The sequence below is a fragment of the Eleutherodactylus coqui genome, chromosome 2 (genome assembly GCF_035609145.1).
Source record: "Eleutherodactylus coqui strain aEleCoq1 chromosome 2, aEleCoq1.hap1, whole genome shotgun sequence".
NCBI classification, from domain to species: Eukaryota; Metazoa; Chordata; class Amphibia; order Anura; family Eleutherodactylidae; genus Eleutherodactylus; species Eleutherodactylus coqui.
The window spans coordinates 237,233,260-237,246,760 of NC_089838.1; the positions used below are offsets into that span (position 1 = coordinate 237,233,260).

General features: G+C 40.8%; 1 protein-coding gene across 2 annotated transcripts in view; it reads right to left on the reverse strand.

Annotated features, from left to right (window-relative positions):
• Nucleotides 1-6,149: 6,149 nt before the first annotated feature.
• Nucleotides 6,150-13,501, reverse strand: part of HDGFL3 (HDGF like 3) — a 47,006-nt gene continuing 39,654 nt past the window's right edge. For both annotated transcript variants that reach the window (XM_066592675.1, XM_066592676.1), the window contains exon 8: nucleotides 6,150-13,114. The gene's annotated coding sequence lies outside the window, so the exon portion shown is untranslated. The remainder of the gene's footprint in view (nucleotides 13,115-13,501) is intronic.

The window sequence follows — 13,501 nt, forward strand, 5'->3', positions numbered from 1 at the left end:
TGAATGTGTCACACATTTGTTGTCTTCTTATAGCTATTCGTACATTTCTCATCCTTTTTGTGTATGTAGTTTGTGACCACTCTTTAAAAATGTTCACAAGAACGGCTGGCCTAAAGGTCCCTGAACGAATAGAATGGTAGTCATAGATGTGCACCACTGCTCTATTCATTTCTGTATGACTGTCGGGGATAGCTAAGAACTTGAACTTAATTCAGCAGTCCAACAAAAGGAAAGGAGTGGCGGTTGCATGTGATCACTACTCCATTCATTCAAGAACCTTTGGGAGCCCTGTCCTCGTGATTGGTGGGGGTCCCAGAGGTCAAACTCGCAGGGATCATATAGTTACCCCATATCGTCTTCACAGTCGACACGGCCTTATTTTCTTCTGTGGTACAAGCTTTTGAAATGTGCTCTCTGGGACCTAAGTATTGACGGGTGTCTGACCTTTGCCAATCACACTTAAAGGGGTTATCCCATGAAAAATATTGTTTATAGTTAGAAACAGATTATAATTCTTAAGATTTTTAAGAATTTATACTTACAAAAAGAATTCTATACCCAGATATTCCAGGAGTAATATTAAAATAGCGCCTCCTGCTGTTTCTGTTGAAGAGCTGTTAACAGTAAATGTTCCAACGTTATCACATCTACTCAGTTTTGCCTCTCTCTTTCCTCCACTGGGCATGTAGAGGGATTCCTGGTGCGGTGAGCAGCTGCTTCTGAACCTGCAATGTCTTCGCTGCTTGCCAGAAGAGATGTAGTAGCATTAATGAGCCATTTACATGGGACCATTTACTGGGGAACACAATTTTCGTTGACTTAGATCTTACAATTGTTTGGGGGTTTTTTCTTACTAACTTTTGGCTTGTGAATCCAAAAATGACTCCAGTTTTTCTCTATCACATCATCTTTTTTAAGATACAGGATACCCTCCATTTTTCTCAAAAAACATACAAAATGTAATACATACAATGGAAAATCCAAAAATTACCTAAGTATAAATGTTTATTTAAAGTTATCTTGTCTATATTAAGGATATATTGTTTTTGTACGTCAAATTGTGTGTAAATAGTAGCAGTTAAGGTAAAAATTTACGCTTATTAGCTTTTCCTGGAGTGTTCAATCTGTGGACCATCTCCCCTGATGGACTAACAATAGTCGGCCATCATATGTACATCCCTTCTACCCTGATACCATCCTTCCATGATCCTCAAATCTTGGTGGTATTATTCACTTTGCTAATCATTGACCTTTCCTGGAAGTTATCAAGATGGCTATGTAGACAATGCACCTTGATGCTCACGTTGCAACCAAGCATTTTGTAGCCCTCCACTTTCTGGACAATTTCAGTGTGATTCTTTGCTCGCTTATTTCCCAGAAAGTCCTTAACAATGTCTTTAGCCCCTTAAGGACATAGCCTATTTTGGGCATACGGACACAACGAGCCGTATGGGAGCTTGTTTTTTGCGTGGGAAACTGTAGTTTTTATTGGTGCCTTTTTGGAGTAAATATACTATATTGTAAAACTTAAATTTTTTTGATAGAAGTGAGAGAAAACACATCAATTCTGCCATCTTTTTTAGTGTTAGGGCGCATTCAGATGACCGTATATCGGCCGCGTATTCACGTTGGCCGATATACGGCGTCCCTCTCTGCAGGGGGAGGATGCTGGAAGAGCCAGGAGCAGTGCTCTGAGCTCCCGCCCCCTCTCTGCGGGACAGGGGCGGAGCTAATTCCTGGAACTTAGCCCTGCCCCGTCCCGCCTCCTCTCATTGAAAATAGTGCGGGGGGGGGGCGGAGAAGGGGTGGAGAGGAGGCAGAGAGGGGGCGGGAGCTCAGAGCACTGCTCCCGACTCTTCCAGCCTCCTCCCCCTGCAGAGAGAGACGCCGTATATCGGCCGGCGTGAATACCCGGCCGATATACGGTCGTCTGAATGCGCCCTAAATCATGCAGCATAAATGACATAATACATTTTTGCTGTGGGTCAGTACGAATAAAACAATACGAAAACTCTTATTTTTTGAGGGGGTTTCCACGATAAAAAGCCTTTTTTGGATTATTTTTTTCTATATTGCTGCATTCAAAGTCCTTAGAAGTTTTATTTAGTTTTCCATAGACAGAGGGCTTGTTTTTCTTGGTACCATTTTGGGGTACATACGGCTTTCTTGATCACTCTTATTGCCTTTTTTGTGTGGCAAATATAAGGAAATAAGCTTTTTGCCGCAGTTTTTTTTTACACTTTTTGCCGTGCAGGATAAATAGTGTGTTCAATGTATTGTACGAGTCGTTACGCATACCGGGTATGTGGAATTAAATTTTTTTTCATACTAATAGGGGAAAGAGCGCAAAAAAGTGGGGTTGTTTTGAAATTTTTTTTTACACTACTTTTATCTTTTTTTTTTTTTTACACTTTTTATATCCCTGGAGGGGACTTGTACCATAGCAACTAAGATAAAGCTCTGCAGAACTTATGTACTGCAATGCCTTATCACTTGTAATAGCGATCATAGGCAATTGCAAGCCAGGACGCCTGTATCTAGCATCCTGTTTCCATTGCAACCCGTCAGCCCTCCACGATTACATCGTCTACATGGCGTCCACATAGATCGCGGCATGTAGGGGGTTAAAAGCGGAAATCAATGTTCTCCTTGATTTCGGGTGCAGTGAGAGGCTGGTTATCAGCTTCTAAACGGAAGGTTACGTCCTGTCGTGTTAAGTACCATGCTACCATGATGTAACCTTACGTTCTGTGGCATTAAGGGGTTAAATGATAACCAAGCTTTCTTCTGGAGTTCTGACATTGTCCCAATGAAATGTTCATCTTTGAGGAGTTGCCGAATTTTTGGACTATCAAACACATCGGCTTTTAGTTTTTCAAATGACCGGCTAGGAAATGCAAAATGAGGTACTTGAAACAGTCTCCTTCAGTTAGCAAGGCTTTAACGAATTGTTTAATGAGACTCAGTTTCATGTGCAGAGGTGGGAATATGTTCTGTCAACAAGTGGCTCATGTTGAATGTTTAGAGCACCAGGTTTGAGGTCAGATCTTGGAGGCCAATTCCTTTTCAACCAATGTTTCTCATGGGCTCTGCTATCCCACATTCACTGACAACAGGGATACTTGGTGTATCTGCGCTGCTGACCAAGTAGGAAGCATACCAATTTAAGATCAACACAGATGATCCAATTGTTTGATTTTGCAGCAACTCAATGACTCTCTTTATGTCTCCATATTCTTCACAAAAAAAAACTGAATGGCCAATGGGGACTACGCCAAATAAATTGCCATTCTGAAGGACACACTTTTAAGCTCTGCTTTTGAGCTATCGATGAACAGTCTCCATTTGGTTGAGTTGTAGATTGGATTTCCCAATTCCTCCATTTAACCATGTATGCTATGGCAAAACACATGGCCACTGTCACTTCTAAAATATTGCAGAAATGCAATTTCTCTGGTTCGAAAGTAGGATAACTTCACTCCTTTTTCAAGCACATTTTTCTCATGCAGTCTTGATGCTAGGACTTCTGATAATCCCAAATCTTGTGCCAAATCATTCATCTCACGCTCATCAAATCCCTTACGAATTAAAGAGGTTGTCTCACACCGAAACGGGTTTTTTAAAAATTCAATAGACCCTCCGTTCGGCCGAGACAAACCCAAGGGATGGGTTAAAAAAAAAAAAAGTTTATTACTTGCCCGAATCCCCACGCTGTGGCGACTTCTTTCTTCCTTTACCAAGATGGCCGCCGGGATCTTCACCCGCGATGCACCGCGGGTCTTCTCCCATGGTGCACCGTGGGCTCTGTGCGGTCCATTGCCGATTCCAGCCTCCTGATTGGCTGGAATCGGCACACGTGACGGGGCGGAGCTACGAGGACCAGCTCTCCGGCACGAGCGGCCCCATTCACCAGGGAGAAAACCGGACTGCGCAAGCACGTCTAAAAACGCCAGAAGACAGCGAATTTAGACGGATCCATGGCGACGGGGACGCTAGCAACGGAGCAGGTAAGTGAATAACTTCTGTATGGCTCATAATTAATGCACGATGTATATTACAAAGTGCATTAATATGGCCATACAGAAGTGTATAACCCCACTTGATTTCACGAGACAACCCCTTTAAGTCATCTTGAATTTCAAAATCTTCATCATTGCTGTCACTTAGTTTTTCAAGAGAGGGTAGTTCAATGAAAACTGGCACTGGGATTTCAGCTGAATGAGACACTGGAAGTATAGCTGATGGTAGACCAGGACGTATAGCTGATGGTAGACTAGAACGTATAGTTGATAGTAGGCCAGGACATATAGCTGATGGTGGACTAGAACGCATAGCTGATGGTAGACCAGGAAGTATAGCTGATGGTAGACCAGGACATATAGCTGATGGTAGAGCAGGAGACTCTGTTTTACACTTATTTTTCTTGTTTTATCCTGAAGTTTTCACTATACAAAAGTAACAGTCCCTGGAATGATCTCTTGTCTCTCGCCAAACCATAGGTATACCAAATGGCAACTTACCACGTTTCCTCCGTCCACAACCGTAAACTCTCGAAACACTGCTTGCACAACTTGTGAGGGTCCCAAGACTTCTCTTGATCACCATGGGTAACTTTGCAATATGCAAAATAGGTTTGCTTAACAAATATCGATGTTCATCCTTTTACTGGAAATGGAACCAGGGCTGTGTAGGCATTTATTACAAGAAATAGCAGATGCAGACGGATCTAAAGGAAATAAGTGTGTGAATAAAAAATAAATTTTGCTAATTCACTATATGGAGTGGCACACAACTCCTCCCCACACCGTCGCACATGTAACTGAATAGCCTGGACAAATAACCTGTCGCTGGTCGCCAAGGTCCTCCTTCACCCCTCCCCACTCGAGGGGGTTTCACTCTCTGCCTATAGGAGAACACTAGTGCTTGAGTAATCGACCAAGCCTTGAGTAATCGCATTAAGATAAGCTGTATAAAAAAAAACTGATGTGATAGAAGAAACCTAACTGCATTTTTGAAATCAGCATGCTTCTTTTAATCTAAATCACCAGAAAAAACGGTTAACAAAAATCTTGTTTAAAATTTTTCCCTAGTGTTATCGTTTGGAATTGTTCAAATTCCCGCGCTCCCATGAAAATTTGAAAGATGATTATCGCATGTAAATGGATGCAGCAACTGAACGAGAGTTGTTCAGTCATTCAATTTCTGCATGCAGAAAAGTTCAAAGACATGCCGAACTACTGCCTACTGTGAATGGAGGAAGAACACTCCCCAGCCCGCTCTGCCTCCATGCCGGTAGCACTTTCAGCTATACTCCCTCCTGTGTACAACACAAGAGCGAGCATCACTGGGATGAGCTGTTGGGCATGAAAACACATTGATTAAAGAGATGGTCCATTTGCAAACTATTGATTGCGTATTCTCAGGACTGGTCATCAATAGTAGATCAGTGGGGTTCCGTCATCCAGACACCCCACCGATCAGCTGTTCAACAGGCCTGTGCACTCATTTACTGACGTAATTTCTGCACAAAGCAGACAGATCTGTTCCCAATGCAGTGGCCAAGCTCAGTATTGCAGGCTAAGTTCCCATTGAAAGGAATGGGTACTTGGTCTGCAAATACCAAGCCTGGCCACTGCAGTAAGACTGGAGCTGTCTGCTTACTGCAGAAATCAGCTTAGTAAATGAATGACCAAGCCCAGTGAACAGCTGATCGTAGGAGGTTCTGGGCAACGGACCACCGCTGATCTGCTATTGATGACCAGTCTTAAGAATAGGCCATTAACAGTTTACAACTGGACAGCCCCTTTAATCACAGCTGTTCTATCCAAAGGATAGGCCAAAAATTAAGTCCCAGAACACCTTTTTAAAGCTAGACTTACATTCTCCAGAATTCTTTGCATACATAAAAAAACCCTATATGTGCCAATCACATTAATGTAAACTACCAGAGAGAAATAACGACTATTGCATATTATGTCAGTAATAAGTAACTGGTTCCAGTATCATACAACATAAAACCTTTGACAAGTTAGTAACTTTTTTTTAGTCTTTATTACTGAACCATAATGGACCTTCTCCTGCTGTTAACATTTCCATCAATATAATATGCTTCAATAACAATTATCTGTAAATATAAGCAACGCCAAATGTTTACATAAGTTTTTTCTTTTAATAACTGTGTTACATATACATATTGTAAATTAACTTGTGTGACCTGTTACCATCTTTACACTCTGTAACCATAATTTCTGACCTACATCAGGAGTGTTCATTTTGTAAAAACAGCAATACAACGGTATACAAGATGTGTTCTCAACTACAAACACTGGAAATGCCAAAGATGCGTTAGAGAAGAACAAATGTAAAGAAAATGTTTTCACAAAAAATTGCAATAAAATAAATAAAATCTATTATCACAATAGCAACATTATTGTTCACAAGAAAATACATTCTGGAATGGCTAATTATTAGTAAATATAACTGTTAGCTTGGTAGAAAATAATTCTGTCTTCTACTGTAACGTCTAGATTGCCAGGTAAGTGGAATATGTAATGAGGCGTACTCCTCTAGTAAGGCTATACCTTCCAGTATAGCCTTAAATCCGCATCACACAAACGCCTTGTGGAATCCTTAGCTTATGAGAGGACTGGTAAGAGCAGGAACAGAAAGGACAGCATTCTGAGTTAATGAAATAACGTGAAGCAAACTGAGCGGCTGTCAGAAATCCCAATATGTTCTAATATAGTAGACCAGACAGAGCACAGGACTTATTAGAGCCATCATTAACATCTTAAAAGGGTTGTCCCAAGTTAACAACCTTTTATTAGCCTTTATTGCAGGGAGGGGACATAATGAAAACAATACATTGTATCATACTCACTAAAAGCTATGGCTGTATATTACAGTCAGGTAGAGCAAGGTTTGTTAAATCTAATCCTCAAGTACTCCCAACAGTTCTGTATTAAGAATTTCCCATAGAGAACATTCCAATGCACTGACAGTAATGTAAGGGGTAGTGCAAAAAGAAATCCTGACCTCTAGCGGGTACTCGAGAGATATAGTTGATAAATAATGCTAAAAAGGCGGAGAGGGATGCAGCTTTCAGGGGCCATTCACATCTCGTTATTTACTATGTCCGGGGTTCCGTCAGGATTTACTTCTAAATCCCTAAAAACAGAACCTCCTGGACAGAAACCAGGCTATTTGTTTAAATGAAAACCGATAGGTCTCCATATCATCATGCTTCTGGCATTTTATACCAGAAAGAATAGCATGGTCGGAGACGTTATTCTTTACGGCACATTGGTCCCCATTTCAGCATATTTCAACAATGGGAGACAATACTTCATCCAGTTTCTGCCCAGGGGTTCCATTTTCCAGAAGTTAGATGTAAACTGTGACAAATACAATTGAATATAATAAAGAGAAGTGAACGGCCCCTCATCTTTACACATAAAATAGAGTTCTAGCCTTAAAGTGCATTTGAAAAGGTGCTGATGCCGAAGAGCTCGTTTAGAGTTACGAAACATCCAGATTATGCAGATTTTTGCATCTCTAGATACAATATTTTTTTTTAAGTAATCTTTTTGAAAGTCACGGGTTTGGTCTAAGAATGTGTAGTACTTGCTTTTGCTTTTAATGTTTTTTTTTAGGCACAAAAACTCATCTCATTCATATATGAATATCACTGGTCTACAAAACAGAACTTTATCTTTCACAAGAATAGTTAATGGTGATTCTAGTAGTATTTAACCTCCTGAATTCAAATCTGTTTTTGAAGTTTTCCATCAGGCAGGTTTTTTGTGCCACACATTTCAGGATTTATAAAATTAGTAGTTATGTAAGTCAACATTATGTCAAATACAGTTTACCTAGAATGTTTCTGGTGATGGTTGATGGGAATATTTGGCTTTTGAGATGTCTACATGGTCCAGCAATAGTCTGCCAGCATACTGGGACTCCACTTGCCTCGGTATCTCTGGTCCATCCTAGAAATCTGCGGATGGAAATGCTCGCCATGCTGGTCACTGACAGCCCCAAGATCTTCTGGGAAGAAGTCCAGGTGAAAGAAGTGAAGTTTTAAGGACATATTGCATCCTGTAGCTTAGTATGATTTCACAAGATCGCTCACTTGATCACTCTAGTTCTCTGATTTATGATTTCCAAGAAAAGAGGAGGCATTTGTGAATGACGACCAGGCAGCTTTTTGCAATGGATTTAACAGTTTCCTGAAATGTTTCCTCATCCATCACTGATCTTATTTGTGGTCCTATAAAAAGTCCTCTTTCAGTTTCACATCACTAACTTTGGGAAATTTCGATTTCAAATGCATAATTGCTGCAGAATTTCTATCAATTGCTTTTACAAATTTTTCCATCGGTCCCAGTTTATATGCAGGGGAGGCAAATACACTTTTACAGGATTCACTAAAGGTACATTTTTTGTCCAGTAATAAGAGATGCCATTGTTCTTGAATATAATGAGCCTTTCTATTCCTGCTGTCTGTTACGTTAAGCTGCTGGGATCTGTAGTACTAAGGTTCCTAGCAGCACATCTTCCCAGGTGGTGAGTAATTGAGCTGGCTGCACGTGGTATTCCCCAGCAGCCAATTTCTTTTAGTCTGCAGCACATATAAACCCAGCTCCTGTCAGTAGTTGATGCTGGTGTTTGTACTGTTTGGATATCTCTATTTTTGTTTCCACTCAGAGCTGTTTGCAAGTAGGTCTGTTGTGTCTCTCTGCTTCTCAAAGACAGTTTGGACACCTGTAGTCCTTGTGTGTATCTATGCAGAACCCCTTTTCCCTTCCCCTGGCAGGTGCGGCCTCCAAACATCTTATGTCCCGTCTGTGTGTCAGTTGGTGGATCCCTGACACAGTACCCTATGTCAGCATGGTGGCTGACTGTCTATTCTCCTGGTATGAGGACACTTTTAGACTTGCTGTGAGTTTCATCTGTGTGCATGTGAGCTCTGGGTGGTGTCCGTGTGGTTCGCACTAAATGTTGTAGTCTGCTGTAAACCAGTGCCTGTAAGTATCCTGTTGTCTGTCCTGTACAGCTTGTTGAGTGACCTGTATCCTGTTGTCTGTCCTGTACAGTTGGCAGTGTGACCTGTGTCCTGTTGTTTGTTCTGCTGCAGCTTGCTGTGTGACTTGTCCTGTTGTCTGCCCTGTTGCAGCTTGTGGTGTGAACTGTGTCCGTTGCCACTGGACTTCTTGTTAGTGTAGGGACTAGCGGTATAGCCAAGAGCCGTGAAGTGGCCCGCTAGTTTTCACGTTTTGATCAAAATGTCAACTACCTGGTATTTATATTCAGCTTTAATATCTGCTATTAGTGTTTGCATTTTGGCTGCCTTATGCTGTGTTTTCTGGCTCTGTGTGTCTTCTTGTTCTGTCCAGTTGTCCCTGTCATGTGTATGTATCCTGTTCTGGTGCGTGGTTCCTAAGATCAGCTAGGGCCCAGATATAAAGACCGCTGGGCCGCCCTTTATCAGGGCGATGTCCCCGCTCAGGTAGGGCCATGTCATCCTCCCTGTAGTTGAGGGCCAGTTGTCTGAAAACCTGTGTGTATCCTTTGGTCACGATCGTGTGGGCCCCGTGCTTAGTTTGCCCACACGATCGTAACACTGTCTCTTTCACATAAGAATCAGCAGAATTTAGTGTACTCAAGTTGCATTCCAAGCAATAACGCAATGACCTTCAAATCTCCAGATATTCCAGTTATAATTTTCATACTGGATTTTTTCTCTAACAGTTTCATATTTTCCTAGGGTCTCTTTCATATTAGCAGCCTATGCTACAGGTATTTATGGGAAGGAGTTACCATAATGCAAAAGCACAGCCTTCAAACTAACAATTACCAATCATCTGCGTGGTGTTGATTTCCAGGGGCCTCCATAACAGAGGAAACATTATTACAAAAAAACTACACCTTTTTTCTTTAAAAAAATACTGTTTATATCAGTCTTGCAGCTACAATATCTGTACACGTTTGTGGAGTGGATTCCATCCTTTGAGCCTGGAACTTAGAAGTTCTGTCTGTTTAGAAAAGGTGAAATCCTGCATAAGATCATTAAGATCTTCTTGAGATAAGGTGGGAGGTTGTGATGAACAACTAACTCCAAATCTAGGATCACTTCTCGAATTGCTGTATGTTTCCTCTTCAATGTGAGTAAGCTCAAAGTCAGCGCTGTCACATATTTTGGACACTTTGGTACTGGATACTCTTCACTATGTACGACAGGCCTCATTGCAGATTGAAAATTGGGATACGTAACTGTATATTTTGCTTTCAGATGTGGTTTCTCTAAATGTTAAGCAGAAATAACACCTTTTTAAATGGTTCTTCGGTTCCCTCCAAATCATCAAAATGGCAAATGGCATATTATGTGAATCGCTTTTCCAACCAGTCAGACACCTAACACATGGTAAACAGCATATATGTGGGGTCCAGTTCTTATCAGGATCACCAACTTTACACAAGCAAAATATTTCCGTCAACCATCATCTAAAACTTTCTAGGTAACCTGTGTTTCACATAAGGTTGACTTACATAAATACTAATTTTATAAAACTTTAAAATTTTGTCACAAAAAACCTGCCTGATGGAAAACTTCTAATAACATATCTGAATTCAGGTGGTGAAACGCTACTAGAATCACCATTCCATATTCTTGTGAATAGAATCCTGTTGACCAGTGTAATGAATGAAGAGGCCGACGCTAGTGTATTGGACATTTAAATGAACTCTGAACGGCATTCATTCAATCATAGTATATTGTACATGATCGTTTCACGTACGTCTACATTATATATTTTTTTAATTAGCTATTCATACACAGGCTGGATAACCTGGATGATATCTGTGCCACTTTAAAACTGAAGCGAAAGGAAAATACCAGCGATATACACAAGTGTCATAGGGACCCATAGCAAAGACGTAAATAACCCCCACACAGTGTCCATTTAGCCATCCAGTACAGGAGGGCTATGCGCTTCTTTCCCATTTCATACCCTTTAAAAGGTCTCTTAGGTCAATTCTAAAAACCTCCTCGCTTTGTAGACACTGCAGTTCCTATGTGTGTAAGGGGAGGTGGTGGGTGACCTGCACATGTTCTCACTAACCAGTATCAAAAAGGACACTACAATCAGAGTTGAGGTCCCCCTTTCTCAAGCTGCCCCATAACTATGACATGGTCTGCCTCTGTATGTAGATACTAGTCTGATCCTCTGGTGACGCTGCAGTAGCAATGAAACATGTCAGAGGGGGGCTGTGTAGATGACATTGTAATAGCAGCTATAGCGCCACATTATGACCCATCTGCAGTATTAGCCTGTATAGCTTAGTAATTGTCCATGGACAATTGTTATATGGAATAGATAGGTGCACTAGCTTTGTTTTTAATAGTCTGTGGAATATTTAATCCCATGTGAAGACATCCTTACATTGATGCATTTTGGATGTAGCAATCAGAAAGCACAGAAGCTGCCTCTCACATTGCATTCTCACCCATATTTTTTTTTTACTTGGGATTTTTTAAACAAACTTTTATTAAATTTTTTATTTTTTACCATTTTTTGCCCACAAGGGGACATGTACATACATTCATCCAGTCACTTACATAGTCACTGTACTACTAATTTAGTGCAGTGTACTATGCCTGTGACAACTAACTTATTACACCCTGTTTTTGTTAGGCCTCCAGTAGCCATGGCAACATATCAGCAAACTGCCATTGCATCAAGAGGGGAGTGTGGGGTTGGTGGAAGGAAGGGGGCAATATATGGTCTGGGGAGCTCCTTCTCTCTGAGACCACTTAGATGCCACAGTAACTACTGACCTCGACATTAAAGCGTTAATGAGCTGGAATTGGTCGGTTCTCCGATTCTGGCAATTAAAGCAGGAGACTGCCTAAAGTCCTTTAGAGACTACTGCAGAAACACATATCAGTGGTCACTTATGAATAGATAGTGGACGGTGTCACACGGGCGTAAGCACATTTATGCGCGCATTTGGCATTGCTTATCTGCGCATGCATGTGCATCTTTTACTGTACTTTTAGCGCACATAGCCATGCTTCTATTCATTAAAATGGGCAATTAATGTAATTCTTTTTAATATGTGCACTTTCCCAGTGCAAATGTGCAGGAAAATAGAGCGTGTCGCATATTTTTTGTGCGAACAAATACGTACGCTAAATCCGGTTATATGAGCGAACCCATTGAAATCAATGGGTTATATTCATCGCATATCGCACACCTAGATTTTTGTGCGTAATATGCTTTGTGTGAATTCGGCCTGACAGTACAACGTTACAATGAACAGGTCTGGCAATCCCTTGAAGACAGTTGTTTGCGTTTGCTTCAGTTTACTGCGCAGCCTCAGAATGCTTCTGGATTTCATTAACACAATGACATAGCTAGCACGTTGTTTTCTTCTACGTAGTGCTGACTGAATATCAAAACATTCGGTTTATTTAAATTCCCTTTATCAGCTTTTACCTTTTCGTCTTGAATATAAAGGCTTTTTTATACAGTTAATGTGAATAGTTCTTCTGTCAACGATGCCTAAAGCTGCCATAATATCAGTACTACGAACATACAAAGAGGTTTCACATGGGACTTTAAATGGCATCTAACATTTATAGTGGTGAACAAGGATACATCGATCTACCCATTATGCCTTGGCAAAACTACTACTACCTGCAGGCCTCACCCTTAGACTTGCCTAGAATGAATGACAAATTATTAACTACAACTATCTTATTGGAATCTGGAGATTTATCAATGTGGTTTTCCTCGCTGTATTGTAATACATCTAAGTCAATTCACATTTTTCTTTTAATTAGAAATGATTACACGTTAAAATCTGTGAAAAGATCATTTTAGCTAGTTTAAAGGGCAACATCATGCAACAAATAATGGAAAATGAAAAGCTGCCCCCTGGAGGAGAAACACTTCTGATGCCAGCAAACACAACAAACAGGAACGTGATATTATGCATACAAACTGACAAATTCTTGGCGGCAACAATTAAATGTGTTGAGCCATATCAAATCCAAGAATACTAATCTGCGAAATATGGACCTCTTCTCACAGTATGCTGCACTTAATTAAGTCTGCAAAAAATAAAAATAAACATGTCAATCTCATGCAGTTTACAACCAAAAACTATTTAGAGGTTTCTTAAATTCCCAAGGAACAAATAAAAGATCTTCCATAACTAGATAGAAGTGGTACAGCATTTTCTCTCCTACATACTGAAGCATTTGTAGCGGTTTATGGGCCTGTTAACACCTAGTGTCTTCTATTACATGTTTCCATTTCGATCACTGAAAACGACATCCAAAAGAAAAGCTGGACGGAATCATTGGCTTCCATTGCTCACATAGAGACCAAATAAGGTCTTGGTTTGAGCAGGGTTCTGTTAGTTTTTGTCACTTGTGCCAGAGGGAATATTGTAATCGGCCACAATATTCTCTCCGGTAAATGCTGGAAAGGAGCGG